The sequence below is a fragment of the Oryctolagus cuniculus genome, chromosome 13 (genome assembly GCF_964237555.1).
Source record: "Oryctolagus cuniculus chromosome 13, mOryCun1.1, whole genome shotgun sequence".
Taxonomy (NCBI): domain Eukaryota; kingdom Metazoa; phylum Chordata; class Mammalia; order Lagomorpha; family Leporidae; genus Oryctolagus; species Oryctolagus cuniculus.
Window position 1 is genome coordinate 27,001,287 of NC_091444.1, and position 20,276 is coordinate 27,021,562.

A 20,276-nucleotide genomic window follows, 5' to 3' on the forward strand; every position below is an offset into this window, starting at 1 on the left:
GTGGATTTCTGTATTTGTAAAAGTAATGCATATTCATTGCAGAAATCCTCTGTGAGCAGTATAAGCAGACAGGAACTGAGGCACGGATGTCAGGCTGGGCACAAAGCCAGTCCTTAGGAAGGGCCTGGGGAAGAGGAGTCCCAACAACTTCCTCTCCTCACCCTTCTCTCTTTGTGGCTTTCGGTGCTGTTGGTTCACCTGCAGGACTCATTAACACGCCAGTTACTGGGGCTCACCCTGGAGCTTCTGACTGAGCAGGTCTAGGGCAGAGCCAAGAGTCTACATTTCTGACAGGTTCCCAGGGACTGCTGCTGCTACTGCTGATTCAGGGACCACACTCTGAGAACCACTGCCAGACAACAACATGGCAGGCAGACATCCACCAAGACTGTGACCACCTCCTGGGTTCCAAGTGAAACCTAGTCTCTCCTTATGGTCCTGTCTGGCGACACCAAAGCCAGGATGTCAGCACCTCCCTGTCAGAAAGAGACTCCCAACACACACACACACACACACACACACACACACCATGATGAGGCCCAAGAGGGTGACAAGGTCTTGCTAAGCCCATTCCCTGAGGGTATTCCTGAGGTTAGGTCCCTCAGGGCTTTCTGAGAACTGAAGCAATTCTCAGGCAGTTCTCTCACAGTCACACTTTCCTTAGCAGTGGTTAAGGAGGGTCTCTCCCTGTTCAGGACCCTCCCTTGGAAGGGCTCCTTCCTGAGAATTCATCAAGCAGGTATTATGAGGAAAGTCCTGGTGGCCAGGGTCCTCTGCAGGGTATGGCCAGTAAGGAAGGAGGTCTCAGCTTCGGCTCACTTTGCTCAGAAGCTCATCAGACAAAGACTCTGAGAGGCAGCCAACAGGTGAGAACTTGTTCATGGTGAAGCCATAGAGGAGTTTACACTCTGGTGACAACAATAAAACAACATCTATGAGAGGCCTTGCCTTGAAAGACTGTAAAAAAAAAAAAAAAAAAAAAAAAGCCAAAATTTACTGTGCTCCTACTTGTGTCAGATACCAAGCATTTTATGTTGATCATCTGACTTCATCTTCCCTAAAAAACCATTAATACATAGATGGTACAATTACATCCATCCTACAGGTGAGGGAACTGAGGCACAGGAAGGCTAGGTTATTTGCTCAAGATCATGCAAGATTTTTTTTAAATTACCTTTTAAAAATATTTATTTATTTGAAATTGATGAACAGAAACAGAGAGAGAGAGATGGTACATCCACTGGTTCCCTACCCAAATGGTTGCCAATGGCAGAGGCTGAGCTAGGTGAAAGCCAGGAGCCAGGAAATCCATCCCAGTCTCCTGAGTGGGTGGCAGGGGCCCAAGCACTTGGGCCATCCTCCGCTGCTCTCCCAGACCCACAAGCAGGGAGCTAGATCAGAAGTGGAACAGTTGGGACATGAACCAGTGCTCATATGGAATGCTGGCATGGCTTAACCTGTTGGGCCACAACACCATCTGCCCTACTCAAGCTCTTAACCAACATTCTATAGTTGCTCTGGAGAGAAACCAGAATCCCTCCCAGCCCACCCCGCAGAAAATATTGTGGAGGGAAGAGAAGTTACACATATATTCAGTCAGCATGAAAGCCTCTATTTTCTGAGCTCTTCCCATCTAACCAGGCAGATTTTTGAGCATACAAGCCCTAAGGCATATCCTGCCACCTCTGCCTCATGTTGCCTTTAAATCACTGCCTATGTAGACAGCAAACCCTTAAACTCAGGTCAAAGTTTCTTATGATCTTTAAAAGCTATTACAAACCAAACCAGCCTGAAGCTTTGTGATACATGGTAAAGTTGACTCCTTAACTTTACCTCTATGATTTAATTTTCATACATTTCCATTTATATTTGGAGTAGTTTAACATAGACACTAAAGTGCTATTTTTTTTTTTTTTTTTTTTGACAGGCAGAGTGGATAGTGAGAGAGAGAGACAGAGAGGAAGGTCTTCCTTTGCCATTGGTTCACCCTCCAATGGCCGCCGCGGCCGGGGCGCTGCGGCCGGCGCACTGCGCTGATCCGGTGGCAGGAGCCAGGAGCCAGGTGCTTTTCCTGGTCTCCCATGGGGTGCAGGGCCCAAGCACCTGGGCCATCCTCCACTGCACTCCCGGGCCACAGCAGAGAGCTGGCCTGGAAGAGGGGCAACCGGGACAGAATCCAGCGTCCCAACCGGGACTAGAACCCGGTGTGCCGGCGCCGCAAGGCGGAGGATTAGCCTAGTGAGCCGCGGCGCCGGCTAAAGTTCTATTTTTAAAAAATTCTGGAGTTAAGTAAAAAGAAATAACACACAAAGAAAAGCCAGCAAAGATTAAAACAAACAAACAAAAGGTTGTCCCACTTAAAAATAAGTCCTTGGGTTGACTTGAAAAAAATTCAAATACTTCCCCTCCCCCAATGATCTGAAATTACCTCTCTACCTCCCCCTTCTATAATTCTTTAAAAGGTCTTGGGTTCCATTTCAAAATAAGTTCTATATTTCTAGGGGTGACACATACCAAGTAACCAGAAACTGACTTTGGCTTGGCAAGGCTCCCAGTTCTCATAAACATGCAATCACTAGTTCCTTTTAGGATGATGAATACTATTGATTGGCTCAGATCAGCTTGTGACCCAGCAGTGGTATTAGACATTGGCTATAAAACATCTCCTTATGAATTTTTCATTGGCTTGAGAGTCTGAAGAGCTGGGAAGCTGCCTCCCGGAGTGCTCACTCTCCCTCCTTGGCCTCCCTCCTCCTCCCTGTGTCTCAGGACTGATGATGCCACACTGCAGGGCCACGTTATTGGATCACAGTGATTTGCTTTACTGCCTGATTTTCTGAGTAGAATCCAATTTCTTTTTCACTTGCAGTGGGCTTACGAGTAGTCATGTGCTTTTTGTTTTGTGATGGCATCACAGGATTACTAGAAGATACAGTAAACTGAAGTCATTTCCCATTAACCCTATTCCTCATAATACTAAGACATTGTGTCACTCTGCCCTTGCAGCATCCTGGGTATTTTCCAGGAGAAACTGTGCTTGCAGCAACTCAAGTAAAAGATGACAAAGAGACAAACTCTTGGGGGCAGGATAGGGCACTTCCAAACACCCTATCTCACAATTCTCCTAACAAAAGGAGGGGTACTTTCACATCAGCAGAAACTAAGTATCTGAGAGGTTTGATATTCTCTCAGAGATTCATACTGCAGATTTATTTTTTACTTTTAAAATTTATATCTATTTATTTGAAAGGCAGAGACAGACAGAGAGATCCTCCATGGCCAGTACTGGGCCAGGCTGAAGCTAGGAGCCAGGAACTCCATCTAGAGCTCCCACGTGGGTGGCAGGAACACAATTACTTCAGCCGTCAATACTGCCTTCCAGAGTCTGCATTAGCAAGAAGCTGGAGTCATGAGCAGATCTGGGTACTCAATCAGATCCTCTGGACACAGGTATCTTAACCTCTAGGCCAACTGCCTGCCCCCATACTGTGGGTTTATCAAGCCCATGTTGAAGCTGGTGGTAAGGTGAGGACTCCAGATCTGATCCAGTGGCTGAAACAAACTCAAGAGCTACCTTCTTTTAAGAAAACAGGGAAAGCTTCACTCAGAGCAAGACTCTTCCCTGCTCCATCTTCATTAGTTCTTTTTATTTTTTTAAATGTATTTATGAATTTGAAAATAAGTGTGACAGAGAGAAAGGGAGAGACGAAGACAAAGAGATCTTCAGTCCACTGGTTCACTTCCCAAATGCCCACAACAGTCAGACCAAAGCTGCGAGCCAGAAACTCCATCTGGGTCTCCCACATGGGTCATAGGGATCAGGTCACCTTCTTCTGCCTCCCAGGCACATTAGCAGGAAGCTGGATTGGAAGAGGAGGATCCAGGACACAATCCCAGGCACTCTGATATGGGATGTGAGGTCTCAAGTGGTGGCTTTCCCTGCTGTGCCACACTACCTGCTCCACCACTGGTTCTTTTATTGTAGACTTGGACAGCATGAAAAATTCAAATCCTTGGGGCCAGGGCTATGGCATAGAGAATGGGTAAGGCAGCTGCCTGTGGCACCAGCATCACATATGGGCACTGGTTTGAGTCCTGGTTGCTCCACTTCCAATCCAGCTCCCTGTTAATGACCTGAGAAAGCATCAGACAATAGCCCAAGTGCTTGGGACCCTGCACCCACCTGGGAAACCCAGATAAAGCTCCTGGCTCCTGGCTTCAGTCTGGCCCAGCCCTGGCCACTGCAGCCATTTGGGGAGTGAACCAGCGGATGGAAAATCTCTCCCTCTCTGCCTCTCCTTCTCTGTAACTAACTTTCAAATTAACTAATTAATTAATCTTTTTTTTTTTTTGACAGAGTGGACAGTGAGAGAGAGAAAGGTCTTCCTTTGCCGTTGGTTCACCCTCCAATGGCCACCGCGGCCAGCGCACCGTGCTGATCTGAAGGCAGGAGCCAGGTGCTTCTCCTGGTCTCCCATGGGGTGCAGGGCCCAAGCACTTGGGCCATCCTCCACTGCACTCCCTGGCCACAGCAGAGAGCTGGCCTGGAAGAGGGGCAACCGGGACAGAATCCGGCGCCCTGACCGGGACCAGAACCCAGTGTGCCGGCGCCGCTAGGTGGAGGATTAGCTTAGTGAGCCGCGGCGCCGGCCATAATTAATCTTTTAAATAGCTGAAGTCCTCATGTCTAATCATGTCAAATCAGAGCTTTGCTTCCAATAGCACTTGTATATATTTTAAATGGGTTAAAATAAATTCCAAGCACCAAGTTTGGGGAGAAAGTAAATCATACCAAGTCAGTGGCTACTCTATGAAATGGGCAGAAGGATGACTAGCGGTTGCTGGGGTAGACTGGAGGACCGAAGGATGGTGTGTGTATATGACTTTCTCTTTTGAATGTGGCAATCTCCCAAGTCCTGCTTGCTCTGTAAAACATGGAGAGCCCGAGAAAACCCTAAAACAGTAAGCATTCTGAGTCTCCGTGCTCTGGTCAACTATTGCCAAATATTTTGATGTATACTCAAAGGAGAAAGAAAAAGAAAAAAGAAAAAAAAAGCAAAGGAATCAGGAAGTGCCAGTTATAAATGAAAACAAGAACTTGTCCTGGTTTCAGCCTCTGCTGAGGGAATCTAGACCCAACCCAGGAACAGTAGCCAATTTACAAAATACATCATTCATTTTGTTCCCAGTGGAGACGAAAATGCTGAGACGCCTGAGAAGCCTGTGTTGTTTTTCCTTCTGGACATTAAAATTTCACCTATCTGTCTCTTGATTTTATAAAGCCCCCAAATGATCCCAAAGAACTCCTAAAAGTTAACTTCTGACTCAGAGTGAAAGGAAATGTCACAGTGCAGATTCCTGACGACTCATTAATCCAGCGCCCAAGCTGGAGTTGGCCATGATTTTGCAAGGAGCTCACTGCGAGCACATCCATTTCATGGTCATCTCAAGACCCCTCGGATGGCAAGAGCTTTGGCTACTCTTTTTGGCAAAAATCTCATACCAACTCCACAGTCCTCGAGCCCTCAGGACTTTCCTGTAAATTTATATTTTTCAGTACATTTTTAATCAGAGATGACATACAAAATACTGCATTAAACTCAAGGATAGCCATTTTGGAATATCACAGGTGACAGGCACTTCCTTCTGCTCTCTAAATCACTGACTAGACCTATGGGCCGCTCTTTCCATGGACAGCTTCTCTCTGCCTTCTGTTATTTTACCCTGAAGATAACAACTACACGCTGTGGACCATTACAAAGTCATTTCCTTACAACCACACTCGCCTCATGCTTTGGAAGGCCCACTCCCCTGACTTTTCTTAGTGGTGTAAACAAAGCTAAGAGTGCCTCCCAAGAACTCACTGGTCAAGCCCATGCCCTGAAAGGCTTTTAAACCTGGAAAGGATTGTAGAGGTCACTTAGCCTAAGCCCAATATTAAAAATGAAGTGGCTCTTAAGAGAAGAGTCTGGGCCGGCGCCACGGCTCACTCGGCTAATCCTCCGCCTGCGGTGCTGGCACCCAGGGTTCTAGTCCCGGTTGGGGCGCCAGATTCTGTCCCGGCTGCTCCTCTTCCAGTCCAGCTCTCTGCTGTGGCCTGGGAAGGCAGTGGAGGATGGCCCAAGTGCTTGGGCCCCTGCACCCCATGGGAGACCAGGAAGAAGAACCTGGCTCCTGACTTCGGATCGGCGCAGCGCACCAGCCGTAGCAGCCATTTGTGGGGTGAACCAACAGAAAAAAAGGAAGACCTTTCTCTCTCTCTCTCTCTAACTCTGCCTGTCAAAAAAAAAAAAAAAAAAAAAAGTTTGATGTCAAGTAGTAATAAGGTTTGATTGGCTTCTTTAAAATTGTAACCATGATGATGGGGCTACATGGCAGGGGAAGACTTCAGTCCCATGTGTCTTTGAGGGGGACTGTGCCTGGTCTCATGACAAAGATGATACAAGATGACAGAGCATCTCGGCAGGCGGTTTGCATCTGTGGGTGAGAGAGTGGGTTGATTCTGATGACTGCTGAGCTCTTCCTTCCTCCTATTCTAAAAAGGTGACTAGCCAAGCACTGACTGGTCTTGTGAGAGCCCTTCACATGAGCACTACAGACTGTGAAAATTCATTCATTTTTTATTTTGGTGGAAAATGTCTTTCCTAACCAATGGTGTGATGACAATACAGAAGCATATTTCCAATTCCAGCTTAGAGAAATAGTGTGGGGAAACAAAAAGCAAACAGAAAGGAACTCTTCTTCAGGCTCTAAGGAGAGGGTGGCTCTCTCCATGGGCCGGTGAATGGCTTGCAGGATCACTTCTGGAACCTCATGTGTCCTCAGGCCTCCACATGCACTGCTGGCGGGGGCGGGGGAGGATTACTGGCCTACAGGATGGTAGGTCTTTTCAGGCTTGTATTGTCTTCAAGTGTGTCCCACTGGTTGAAGATTGCCTTCTCTTTCCCATTCTGACTCATTCAAGTCAACCTCAGCTTAGTTTGAAACTATTTCAGCACCTCACTATTCCAACTAAGAGCCCATCAGTAGTCGGATCCCACCAATAGGCAGAGACCTATTCATCCCAGCCAACCCATTTCGTCCCTTAGCCGAACAATGCTCAGTGATGTCATGGAAACAAGTTGTAATCTGGCTCTGCTCTCTTCGTGGTTCTTCGCTCTTTTGCATATACTTTCTCCCAACCTGGTGTCTCTTACTATTCTTTATAGTCATACTTCTACACTGCCCACAACACAAGCTACCACTGATGCTCTAGGAGGTCATCAGAAACTGTTGATTATCCAGCCATTGGGAACAGAATGTCTCACTGGAAGCTATTGACAGGTAGACCCTAAACTGGACTGGTGTGTAGTATGAATACTCTGGGCAAGTTAGTCATTTGCAGGTGGCTGTCTACAAAGGAAACAAGTTAAACACCTCTACCCTTTCTCTTTCTTTCCTCCCATTCCCACCACTCCTTGAGAGGGTAATCTCTACAGGGTATTTCAAAAAGTTCACAGAAAATGGATTTTAAAAATAAGTTAATTTTCAGGGCAGATGTTTGACCAGGACTTCAGATGTCCACATCTTATACTGGAGCGCCAGGATTTGAGTCCTGGATCTGCTACCAATTTAGATTTCCTGCTAATGTGCATCCTTGGAGGCAGCAGTGATGGCTCAAATGATTAGGTCCCTATCACCCAGGTGGGAGAAATGGATTGAGTTCTTGGCTCTGGGCTTTGCCTGGACCAGCCTCGGTTGTTGCAGGCATGTGAGGAGTGAACCATTGGAAGGGAGATTTGTCTCTATCTCTCAGCCTTTCAAATAAATAAGATCCATTTTTAAATGTTTTAAAGTTTATTTTGATGTAAAAAATTGAAATTCAAGCATTTGAGGGGAATCAAAAAGTTCACTAAAAATGAATATTATTGGGGCAAGCATGGGGCACAGTGAGTACAGCCACGGCCTGCAGTGCTGGCAACCCATATGGGTACCAATTCTAGTCCAGCTGCTCCACTTCTGATCCAGCTCCCTGCTAAATATACCTGGGAAAGCAGTGACAGATGGCCCAAATCCTTGGGCCCCTGCATCCATGTGGGAGACCTGGAAGAAGCCCCTGCCTCCTGGCTTCAGATTGACCCAGCTCTGGCCATTGCGGCCATTTGGGGAATGCATCAGAGGCTGGAAGATTCATATTTCTCTCTCTCTCTCTCTCTCTCTCTCTCTCTCTCTCTCTGCCTCTCTGTAACTCCGTCTTTCAAACAAATAAATAAGTCTTTTTAAAAAATGAGTATTATTAAAAAAATTCTATATGGATTTCAAAAATTTTTGTAGCAACATAAATGTATCTGTTCATTCTACTTTTCAATGAGCTTTTTGAAGTACTCTCATATCTACTGTCTTTATATCATCCCTTGTCCACTTAACTCTTGATTCATTTCCTATACTCCATCTACATATATGCAAACTCTGGAACTGCTCACTCTAGCTGACAGGTGGACCAGTTTTTCTTGAATTTTGTCCCCACCAATCTTCCTAATGAGTTCTTTACTTTCTATATCTCCTTTCTGGTGATCTCAAGTACTTTACCACTTCAATTAATACCCCAGGTAGATGTTTTTTAGATAGTAATCCTAGTCTAACTTACCTACAGAATTCTAGTTTCGTATTTTCAATTATGGGATCACTTCATTTATCACCTAATCTTCCAAATACAGCAGTTTAAAAGTGAAAATAATTTTGTCCCTAAATCAATTCCCCTTCTCAATATTAATAAAAGAAAATATGCCATTAACATTGAAATCAGGTTCAAAACCGAGTCATCTTTCACTCTTCCATCTCTCTCAACCCCATAGTTAATGAGCAACAAGTCATAGAACTAAAAAGTATTCATTCAATACCTTCTATATATCAGGTACACTGTATATATGTAGTGTTGCAAAAATAAAGGAGACAGAAAAAGAGAGCTAGAGGAAAAAAAAAAAAAAAACAGAGACAAGATCTTACCCTTAATAAACGTACAGGTTAATAATGAGAAACACAGACATTCAGCAATCTCACAAATAAGTTTAGAATTCCAAGTTTGAACAGTGCTTGAAAGAAAGCTATATGCTACTCTGAGAACTTGTTTTAAGAGGAAGACAGAACAATCATTCATTCATTTGATGAATACTTATTGCATATCTACTGAAGGCCAGGCAGTCTGGGTACCAGTCTTTCAATCTCACTTCTGCATTGCCTCTGAAGTCTATGGCCTGTCCTTGCTACTAGTCTTTCCAAAGCTTTCCAAGAGATTCTCCATCCTCTGTCTCTCCAAATTTAACTAACTCATCCCATATGCCTCTATCAGACAAATATAAGGGTACTTCAAAAAGTTCATAAAAAGGTAAGTTTATCTTGGTGCCAAAAAACTGAAAATCATGTAAGCTTTTTCATAACTTTTCCAAAAACTATTTGAAGACCCTCACATAACATGGACACAATGAGCTATAAGGTTGCTTTCTTGTTTTGAAGGCTCTCTGGTGACAACAATATAATTGAAACTCTTGCAGTTAGGTATTCAAGACTCCCATCCTGAGACCTGACCTGTAATTTTTGCTTTTGGTTTTATCTTCAAGTTCTCTTTCATGTGTACCTGTCCTCCAGTCAAACAGGATTACTCAGTGTTCACAAATACATCACATACTTGGAGCCATGATTTCCTTACTGAAAGCCTTCCTTCCTAAAAGTTCAGCTTAATAGCTTTATAATTACAAGAATGTTTCCCTCATTCTCTTCAGTAGTTTGCATAGATGGCAAAGCCTGAGTTCTCATCACATTTATGGTAAGTCCACAAGTCCACCCACCACTGCACATATGACTTGGAAGGTCCTTGGAAGGGGACCTTCTCATTACAGATACTCAAGTATTGACTAAATAAATATTACCAGTATTGATTTCTAGTAGTTTCTTTTTTTTTTTTAATTTATTTTTGATAGGCAGAGTGGACAGTGAGAGAGAGAGACAGAGAGAAAGGTCTTCCTTTGCCATTGGTTCACCCTCCAATGGCCGCCACAGCCGGCACACCACGCTGATCCGAAGGCAGGAGCCAGGTGCTTCTCCTGGTCTCCCATGGGGTGCAGGGCCCAAGCACTTGGGCCATCCTCCACTGCACTCTCTGGCCACAGCAGAGAGCTGGCCTGGAAGAGGGGCAACCGGGACAGATTCCAGCGCTCCGACCGGGACTAGAACCCGGTGTGTCGGCGCCACAAGGTGGAGGATTAGCCTATTGAGCCACGGCACCGGCCAGATTTCTAGTAGTTTCAAATGCACTATTCTTTTCAACAGGGTTGTGAAGTCTTAAAGAAAAGGAACCATGCTTTCTTTTCTGTTTTCTCCACAGTTTTTAGTACAGGACTAAAGAGGAGGAATATAAATATTAGCAAAATGAACAAGTGATAAATTGTGCTTTTTCATAGGAAAAAATACTAAATTAAAATCAATAGTCAAATGTTACAATTTAAGATTAATGCCATGTTTGAACAATAGGAAAAAGAAAAAACTGGAGCTGGTATGTAAACATCCAAAAAATGTTGTTATTTTATTCTATTTATGATTCCTAAGTAACTACTGCTGCTCTGTCAGAAATCTATCACCCTTTATGTGCTTGTTTTGTAACTCTACCTTATGGAACTTCATCATTAATCCTTTAAAAAATGTCTTGGGGCCAGTGCTGTGTTGCGGTGGATTAAACCATCACCTGCAGCACTGGCATTCTTTATGGGTATAGGTTCGAGTCCTGGCTGCTCTACTTCCAACCCAGCATCCTGCTAATGCACTTGGAAAAGCAGCAGAAAGAGGAAAAGGAAGAGGGAGAGGGAAAAAAAGAGAGTTCCCAACCACTTGTTCATTCCCCCAAATCTGACAATGTCTGGGCTGGGCTGAAGCTGGGAGCTGAAAACACAATTCAGGTTCACCATGTTGGTGGCAGGAACCCAGCTACTTGAGCCATTACTGCCACCTCGCAGGGTCTGCATTAGCAGAAGCTAGAATTGAGAGTTGGAGCTGGGACATAAACCCAGGTAATCTGATAGGGGACACAGACACGCCATCCAGGCACCTTAATCCCTAGGTCAAACACCAGCCCTGAAAATCATTTTTAAGGTAGAACTAATAATACACTTGGAATACCACAATGTAAATTATAAACACTGATATAATCAACTTTGTATTATAGACAGGAAATAAGCCTAAACAAAATAAGCTCTTTACTACATTCTGTTCCAAATCAACATACTCATTTACTTGTGTTTTGCCACCTTGAATGGCAACAAAGATCTTGCAGTGATAACATGCATTCCTGGGAGCAAAATGTTCTTATGCAACAGATTGTGAGCCAAGATGTTTTCCCACAGTTTGGTCAGTTAAGAGAGACATTATCATCCTAACCAATTAGCCATAGGAATCAAATCGTCTCTCCTAGTTGCAGTCTTCATGGTAAGTTAAGCAAAACCACATGACTTAGTTCCTTTCTTTGAACTTTTCTTTGGAGAAAACTAGCAAATAAAACACTTTCAGACTTTACTGAAGTTATCCAAAAATAAAGTATGTCTCAAAGAAGTCTGGGTGACTCAGGGTGGTCACTCTCCATGTGTCTTGATTTAAACTAAGGAGCTATTTTTGGTTTGTCATAACTGGTTGGTTGTTGTGGTCTCTGACCAGGGCCAGCACATTGGTCAAAGCAGTGCTTTGTCACAGAATAGGAGCTGGTAGCAAAAAACCTGACAAGTTTCTGTCCCTTTGTGAAAGAAGAACACTGAATCACAGTGTGGTTAGATTCTGCTGCAGTGACCTCCAAAGGGCTGCTCAGGCTTTTGTTATAATGGAGTTTTAAAATTTCACATAGTGATTGTGTTTTTGGAAAGAGCAACTCACCAAGGTCTCGTGGGCTGATGGTGTTCATCGTGACTAGAACCAGAATAAAGGAGGGGCAGCTCCTTTCCTCAGATGTTACCAGGGGCTCATTCTTCCCGAGGCAAGCAAAGCACTGAGCACAGGGCCTGGAATTACAGTGTTATTTCTTATTTTACATTTACTTAGCTCCCCAAAGAATTTTTTTTAAATATTATTTGTTTAAATATATATATATATATATTTGAAAGGAGAGATTCTTCCATGTGTTTGTTCATTCCCCAAATGCCTGCAACAGCCAGGCCTGGGCCAGACTGAAGCCAGCAGCTTGGAATTAAATTTGGGTCTCCCACATGGGTGAAAGAGACCCAACTACTTGAGCCATCACTGTTGCTTTCCAGAGTGTACATTAGCAGGACACTAGAATTGAGAAAAGAGCTGGGACTGGAACCCAGGTACTCATACATAATAAAGGGAACCCAAGAGGTTCTTAAGTGACCATGCCAAATGCCTGCCCTCAAAAGGATTCTTTAGAACTATTCTCTGGAGCAGCTCCCAAAGAGCAGACCACAGAATTATGCTAGTCCATTTCTCCAGCACGAGAAAAAGCTAATTTTTAAAAAATTTAATATACACACACATGCATGTCAGACATTCAAGTCATCATTTACTTATCATTTCCTTTAAATTGCCTTTTCTCTGATACTTTTGTGCTATCAGGTTTTTCTTAAAGTTGACATGTTTTTTCTTCCAGTAAAGAATGTTGTTAGGATATGGTAGCAGTTGCTTTAAATGTCCCCACTTGGCAAATACAGAGGATGGCATCTCTATTTTTTTGGAATTTTTACCAGTCCTTGAGCCCTAAATCTGGAAACCTATGGCCTAGATATTTATAGCCTCTGTTTGTCTGATCTGTCTGGTCCCTACTCCACTGCACAGGATAAACTCTCAATGTGTCTCTTCACCAGCTTACCTCCTTCTGTGCAGTATCCTATACTTGAGACACAGAAGAGAAGGGGTATGCTAAGCAAGTAGTAGTAACTATTGGCTATTAATATTAATGCCACCAGTATTTTATCAATATTATAGAGAAAGAAAATAAGGTCAAATAAAACACTCCAAATTTTAGTGTGATAAATATGGAAGGGGGCTTTCTAACGAGCATACCAACTTGTGAACTGTTTTGTAACATGAACATATTTTCAATATTAAATGCTTCTGTCCCCTTCAATGTTTGCTCGTAGTTTGCAAACGTAAATGGTACTTTAAATGTTGCTTTTAAGAAATATGTATTACCACAGGGAAAATACAGACTTTCTATATTCAATCAGTCCAAGCCATTGCTTAGATCATGCTTCATGATAAAGATTAAATGAGAATGTAACATAACTATGTGGCTACTTTTATGCTAGCAAGACTTCCTGGCTTGAGTACAGTACTCTCGAGATACAGGTCTTATACTCAGTTAAGCCATTGATATCTCTGTATTTTGTTGGGAAATTGTTTAAGTTGCTTCAAGTCCCTGTTTATAAACCTGAGATAGTAAAATCTGCCACTAATGACCCATCATCAAGGGCATTGAAAATACCAACAATTGGGGCTGGCACTGTGGCGTAGCAGGTAAGGCCACTGCCTTCAGTGCCGGCATCCCATCTGGGCACCGGTTCTAGTCCTGGCTCTCCACTTCCAATCCAGCTCTCTGCTATGGCTGGGAAAGCAGTAGAAGATGGCCCAAGTCCTTGGGCCCCTGCATCAGCATGGGAGACCCGGAAGAAGCTCCTAGCTCCTGGCTCCTGGCTTCAGATCGGCATAGCTCTGGCCGTTGCAGCCAGTTGGAGAGTGAACCAGTGGATGGAAGACCTCTCTCTCTCTGCCTGTCTCTCTCTGCCTCTCCTTCTCTGTAACTCTTTCAAATAAATAAAATATTTAAAAAAAAATACAAACAATTGCCTTATATACTGGGAAGATAGTTATCTGCATATTTGAAAGTTATTTAACTACCATATTATGTGTACAATAAATAACAGCATAAGAATGAAAAGTGGGCTAAGTTTTATAGCAATATTAATAAGTTTCCATTTCTTCAGCATTTATTGGGTACCAGGCATTGTGCTAAATGCTTTACTAACATTATCTGATTAGCCTTTTAATAACTTTTGGGGAGGCACTATTTGATTGCTGCCATCAATTTACAGCTCAGGAAACTAGGATTTTTCAAGAGCATTGCCCACAGTAAGAGGCTGGAAGGCCTCCCGAGACGGGCAGCCCACCTCTTCCCATGCAGAGGTTGAACGCCTCTGAATCTCTGCATGTCCACTGGACTAGAGATTATATATTTCCCCCTCTAACACCTAATAAGGCAATATTTTCCTTTATATTCCTTTAGTTCCTTATGTGAAAAATTCTTAATTTCCCTTTGTCTTTTGTCATTTGACTTTCATTTCCTGTTTTGGGTTTTCTGCTTTTATCACTCTGAGCCTTCAGTTCTGCCCTGTTCCATTCCTCTTCTGACCTCAGTTCCAGTTTTGGTGCCTTTCCTTCATGTTTCAGTTCCTTCCATAGCCTGCTCAGCACACAAAGTTACCCTTTATGGTTTTCATCTTTCTTTCCACTCAAGGTTTTCCAGTTTTCCTATACTCCTTTGATATGTATATATTTGATATGTATATATTTATCTGAAAAAGGTTTCCTTTGGAACCCTCTAGGTTAAACTTCAGCGAGTATTTTCTGATTTAAGTACTGTAACATAAAATAAATCTTTGAATCATTCATGGACAGTGCATATTATGAAAAAATTATGTCTGGATTTCAAATTTTTTGTACCAAAGTAACTTCTTTTAATTCCATTTTCCATTAACTTTTTGAAGTACCCCTATATTGGCAGCACCTACAGCTTTCTTGTTTGGACAAAGAGAACAGTGACAGAAAGCAAAGGGATAGAAGGGTTTGAATGCTATCCTTGGCGAGCAGCAGAGAGAAACAGACAGAAAGCCTTCTAGAAGACTACTCACCTAGAAAACTTCTGGACTATTTACATGATTTCAGCACATAGAATATTGGGACTCAGAAATTACATATGTAACACATTTTGTTAGGTAAAATTTTTTTTTTGTTTAGAGATAAGGTCATTATGCTATCCAATATGCTTTTGATCCTTATTACTAGAAATCCATGGGGCCGGCATTATGGCATAATGCGTAAAGCCACAGCCTGCAGTGCCAGCATCTCATATGGGCACTCAGTCCAGTTGCTCCACTTCCTATCCAGCTCTCTGCTATGGCCTGGAAAAGCAGTAGAAGACAGTCCAAGTCCAAGGGCCCCTGCACCATGTGGGACACTCGGAAGAGGTTCCTGGCTACTAGCTTCGGTTCAGCTAAGTTCCGGCCGTTGAGGTCATTTGGGGAGTAAACCAGTGGATGAAAGACTTCTCTCTCTCTCTGGCTCTACCTCTCTATAACTCTTTCTAAATAAAATAAATCTTTTAAAAAAATCCAGATCTACATGAGTCGATAAACTGGCCACGGGCAGCACAGTACCAGGAACAAATACTAGACTACGAGAACTAGGCCCTGGTTTTATTGGTGACTTTCTGAGTGATCTCTGGCAGGTTCCCTCTCTCCGGTTTCCTTACTAGTAAGGACGAGGTAAGCTGCCACTGAACTTCTTGGCTTCATGATTCTTGGTACAATACATTTTCCCCTTTCCTCTAACCACTTAGAAATTCTCACTGCTGAAAGAAAGCTGTCTGTTGTGAGGAAGACTATCAGTCGCTCCAGTCTTGCCCTCATTAGATGTTGATAACTGCTAGTTCTAAATTCTCCACATACATACATACACACATTCATACATACATATATATAAGCTATTTCCTAAAGAACAGCAAAATTCTATTTCAATGTCCCCTGATAATTGTGATTGCATCTGAATCAAATGCCTTGTTTAGAGGTTATGTGAACTACATGTACAAGAAGAAATGCATTTTGAGTTGTTTGCTGTTAAGTAGCAACTTTACTGCTTAACCTGAAATATTAGATGCCAAAAGCCTGTCTTTCAAAGCACATGACTCCCAAACTGAGCTTCTGTGACAGAAAAGATTTTGTGGATATTAAGCAAAATGTTCAGAAGAAACTGGGCACCCTAGGAGAAATTCTCTGACTCCAGCATCTAGAAAGCATCCTATTCTGAGCCGGCGCCGCGGCTCACTAGGCTAATCCTCCGCCTAGCGGCGCCGGCACACCGGGTTCTAGTCCCGGTCGGGGCGCCGGATTCTGTCCCGGTTGCCCCTCTTCCAGGCCAGCCCTCTGCTGTGGCCAGGTAGTGCAGTGGAGGATGGCCCAGGTGCTTGGGCCCTGCACCCCATGGGAGACCAGGATAAGCACCTGGCTCCTGGCTCCTGCCATCGGATCAGCGCGGTGCGCCGGCCGCAGCGCGCCGGCCGCGGCGGCCATTGGAGGGTGAACCAACGGCAAAGGAAGACCTTTCTCTCTGTCTCTCTCTCTCACTGTCCACTCTGCCTGTCAAAAAAAAAAAAAAAAAAAAAAAAAAAAAAAAAAAAAGAAAGCATCCTATTCTAAAAGACATAACGAAGAAGCACGATCTGTTAGCCCATATTTCCAGGTAACAAGAGTCATCACAGGATTTTAAAGTTGGAGAGATCTTGATGATCAACAAGCTAGCAGTAGATAGTTCAATCTTCTACTCAGCACAAGTATTACATCTCCAACATTCCTGCTATTTAAAGAACAGGGCTCTGCTTTAACACGTTCTGTGACAAGGATCTCACTGCCTCATAAAATTGATCATTGCATTGAAAGACTGCCTTCTTCATTGTCAAACCGTGTAAACACACCTTGAGCTAGGTTTGATGAAGCCTCTTACTGCAAATTGTAGCATATTATTCTTTGTTGAAGGCCTGCCCCTTCATTTGTGAGGTCCCAGGCAAGATTACAAATGGATGACCACATTTTGTATGTCTAAGTATGAAAAAGTTATAAAACAAGCTAACTGTTAAATAAAGCATGTTCTCTATTTCTGCTATGACAAATACACCTTAAGAACTCCAAGTTGAGGGGTGTTCGGTGCAGTGATTAAGATGTCACTTGGTTTACCTGCAGCCTGTGGAATATCTTTCTTGTCTTTCAAAAGGTTTTATTAAAGAGGCCGGGGCCGTGGTGTAGCAGGTAAAGCTGCCGCCTGCAGTGCCAGCACCCCATATGGGTGCAAGTTTGAGATTCGGCTGCTCCATTTCCAATTCAGCTCCCTGCTAATGTGCCTGGTAAAGCAGTGGAAGATGGCCCAAGTGCTTGGGCCCCTGCACCCACATGGGAGAACCAGAGGAAGCTCCTGGCTCCTGATCGGCCCACCTAAGGGCATTGCAGCCATCTGGGGAATGAACTAGTGGACAGAAGACATCTGATGCAGACTCACTCTCTCTCTCTGGCTCTTTATAACTCTACCTTTCAAATAAATAAAAACTTAAAAAAATTATTAAAAAATAACAATACTAAGTTGGAAAGCAGGCAAAAGCTATGATTTTTATGTGAGCAAGATAAGGCAACAGAATTTCCTTATTATTGGACATGTCTGTGTATTTGTTGATGAGCTGACAATTTTGGATGAGTAATAAAGACAGATATAACTCATAAATACTATTTAATTGACTTTACCTTAGTGAAATCACTGGGTTTATTGTTATCATCAAGATGTTCAAGGGTGGGCATTGCAGTGAAGCAGGCTGACCCCACCACTCAACCCATATCAGACTGCCAGTTCAAGTCCAGGCTACTTCACTTCTGATCCAGCTTCCCACTAATGTATCCTAGGAGATAACAGCTTAAGTGCTTGGACCCCTGCCACTCACTTGGGAAACCCAGATGGAGTTCCTAGCTCCTGGCTTTGACCTGGCTCAGCCCAGGATATTGTGAACATTTAGAGAGTGAACCAGTGAGTAAAAGGAAAATATTAAAAAAAAAAGATGGCTCATGTAATTCATGCTTTATGACAGTAATTACATTAAGGATTAAAAATGGAATATAATTATATTAAATGAGTATATATTTCTCCTAAAATACTCAGAAGTATTTATTATATGGGAAAATAACACATTATAAAATTATAAAATAAAAATTAGAGTTCTTTATTAAAATTTAATTACATTTTAAACATTATTAATAATTCTTATACTCAAGGTCTACCTTGCTGCTGATATAAACATGTGGTATCACTCACGGTATGTTATCTCTGGGTGTACATATATAGAATAAAGAGTAATATAAATTATTTAATATTGTATTATATTCTTCAGGTGCCATGTGCAACTTGACAATACCATTGTGAACATGCATCGGAGCAGAGAGTAGCAAGAAAACTCATGCCTACCATTCCTGGGAAAGGGTGCCTTTCTATGCAACAATCTATTGCATTCAAGATATCTAAGAAGAATGCCACAAACTTACATATCATCTAAGTGTTTCTTCCATTCAAGTCTTCCCATACTTCAAAAGGATGAGTGACCCACTAATGTATCCTAGTAATTCACAAAACTTCACAGCAAGAGATGTGCTGAAGTATTTCCCTGGGACTGGGACTGTATTCCTCATTGGAGCAGATGTTTAGGATTACAGACTGCACCATGTCAGTGCTCAGCACCAGACTCCGTAATCGAGGTGCAATAAATGTGTGTATGCATTTTTACAAGTTGCTCTGAAGCCCAGGGCAGAGACATTCTTTGCCTGGGACTAAGAACAGCACTGCCTTTCATGTAAACCCCAACTCTCTCAGCCAACTCTACATCTGCGCTGTTATCTCCATGCCTTAGAGTTGGCTTAGGAACTCTTATGCTTGAGTCATTTTATTCAAGTGCAAAGCACATCTATACACCAAGGCAAAGACGACTCATTTCATATCATGCACAAGACCTGAATCACTGTAACTGCATCATGTTGCACACAAAGATCTTTGCTTCACTCTACCTCCATATGTCTGAGTTGTTTGCTATAAAATTGGAAGTTGGATTCAAAGACAATGAAAAACCAACTTAGGCTCTCTCCATCTCCTCCCTGAAAAAGACTTTATTAATTTATCTGTACGTAGGCAACTGTCTTTTCCTATACTTTAAAATTTTCCACACAGATGAAGAAAATAATAAAATAAGCTGTACTACAAATACTGATGCTCTTAGATTTTCAAAGTCTCCTCTTAATTCTTTTCTCCTAAAGAAAATTAAAGACTAGGTTAGTATATATCCTAAGCTTTTTTATAATACAAAATATAAAGTGAAAAGTAAAAATTCTTTATTACTAAACATTTTAGGCATGCTAGGCATAATCAAGGACCTACTTTTCCTACATTAACAGAACCACACCCTACATATTCATCTGTATCTTACCTTTATACAAAACAATTTATCTTGAAGTTATTTCCAAGTTGCCACATACAAAAAACAGGCTTATCTCCTACAGCTCTTTTTAAAAATTATTTTTATGGGTCGGTGCTGTGGCATAGTAGGTAAAGCCACTGCCTGCAGTGCCAGCATCCCATATGAGCACCAGTTGCTGTCCCAGCTGCTCCACTTCCGATCCAGCTCCTTACTACAGCCTGGAAAAGCTGTAGAAGATGACCCAAGTGCTTGCGCCCCTGCACTCACATGGGAGACCAGGAAGAAGCTCCTGGCTTCGGATAGGATCAGCTCTGGCCATTATGACCATCTGGGGAGTGAACCAGCAGATGGAAGACCTCTCTCTCTCTCTGCCTCTGCTCTCTTTAACCCTGCCTTTCAAATAAATAAATATTTTTAAAAAACAGATATACAATCATTTTCAATCTGGATAAACATATCTATCTCCTTAAACATTTAACATTTCTTTATGGCAGAAACACCCAAAACATTTTGAGAAACATAGCATATTCTCTAGAGTCACCCTGATGTGCAATAGAACCCCAGAACCTCTTACTCCATTATAGCTATACCACAGTGACAATCTTTCCCCACCTCTCCCCCTCTAGCCTCTGGAAACCGCCGTTTTTATACTTTTAACTTCTGCGAGAACACCGGATTTTGTTTTTGTTTTTGTTTTGTTTTTGACAGAGTTAGACAGTGAGAGAGACAGACAGAAAGGTCTTCCTTCCATTGGTTCACCTCCTAAATGGCCGCTATGGCCGGAGCTAAGCCGATCCGAAGCCAGGAGCTAGGTGCTTCCTCCTGGTCTCCCATGTGGGTGCAGGGACCCAAGCACTTGGGCCGTCCTCCACTGCCCTCCCGGGCCACAGCAGAGAGCCGGACTGGAAGAGGAGCAACCAGGACTAGAACCTGGCACCCATATGGGATGCCAGCGCCGCAGGTGGAGGATTAACCAAGTGAGCCACGGTGCCGGCCCCCACCATTTTTTTAGGACTCCACATGAGAGATC

The 20,276-nt window shown here is 43.0% G+C and overlaps 1 protein-coding gene across 12 annotated transcripts in view; it reads right to left on the reverse strand.

The window, feature by feature from the left end:
• Positions 1-20,276, reverse strand: part of PACC1 (proton activated chloride channel 1) — a 161,125-nt gene that overhangs the window by 130,724 nt on the left and 10,125 nt on the right. For 10 of the 12 annotated variants that reach the window (XM_051821316.2, XM_070055261.1, XM_051821315.2 and 7 more), the window contains one exon: positions 11,893-12,017. The exons of the other annotated variants lie outside the window; for them this stretch is intronic. The gene's annotated coding sequence lies outside the window, so the exon portion shown is untranslated. The remainder of the gene's footprint in view (positions 1-11,892; positions 12,018-20,276) is intronic. 12 annotated transcript variants of the gene reach the window in all.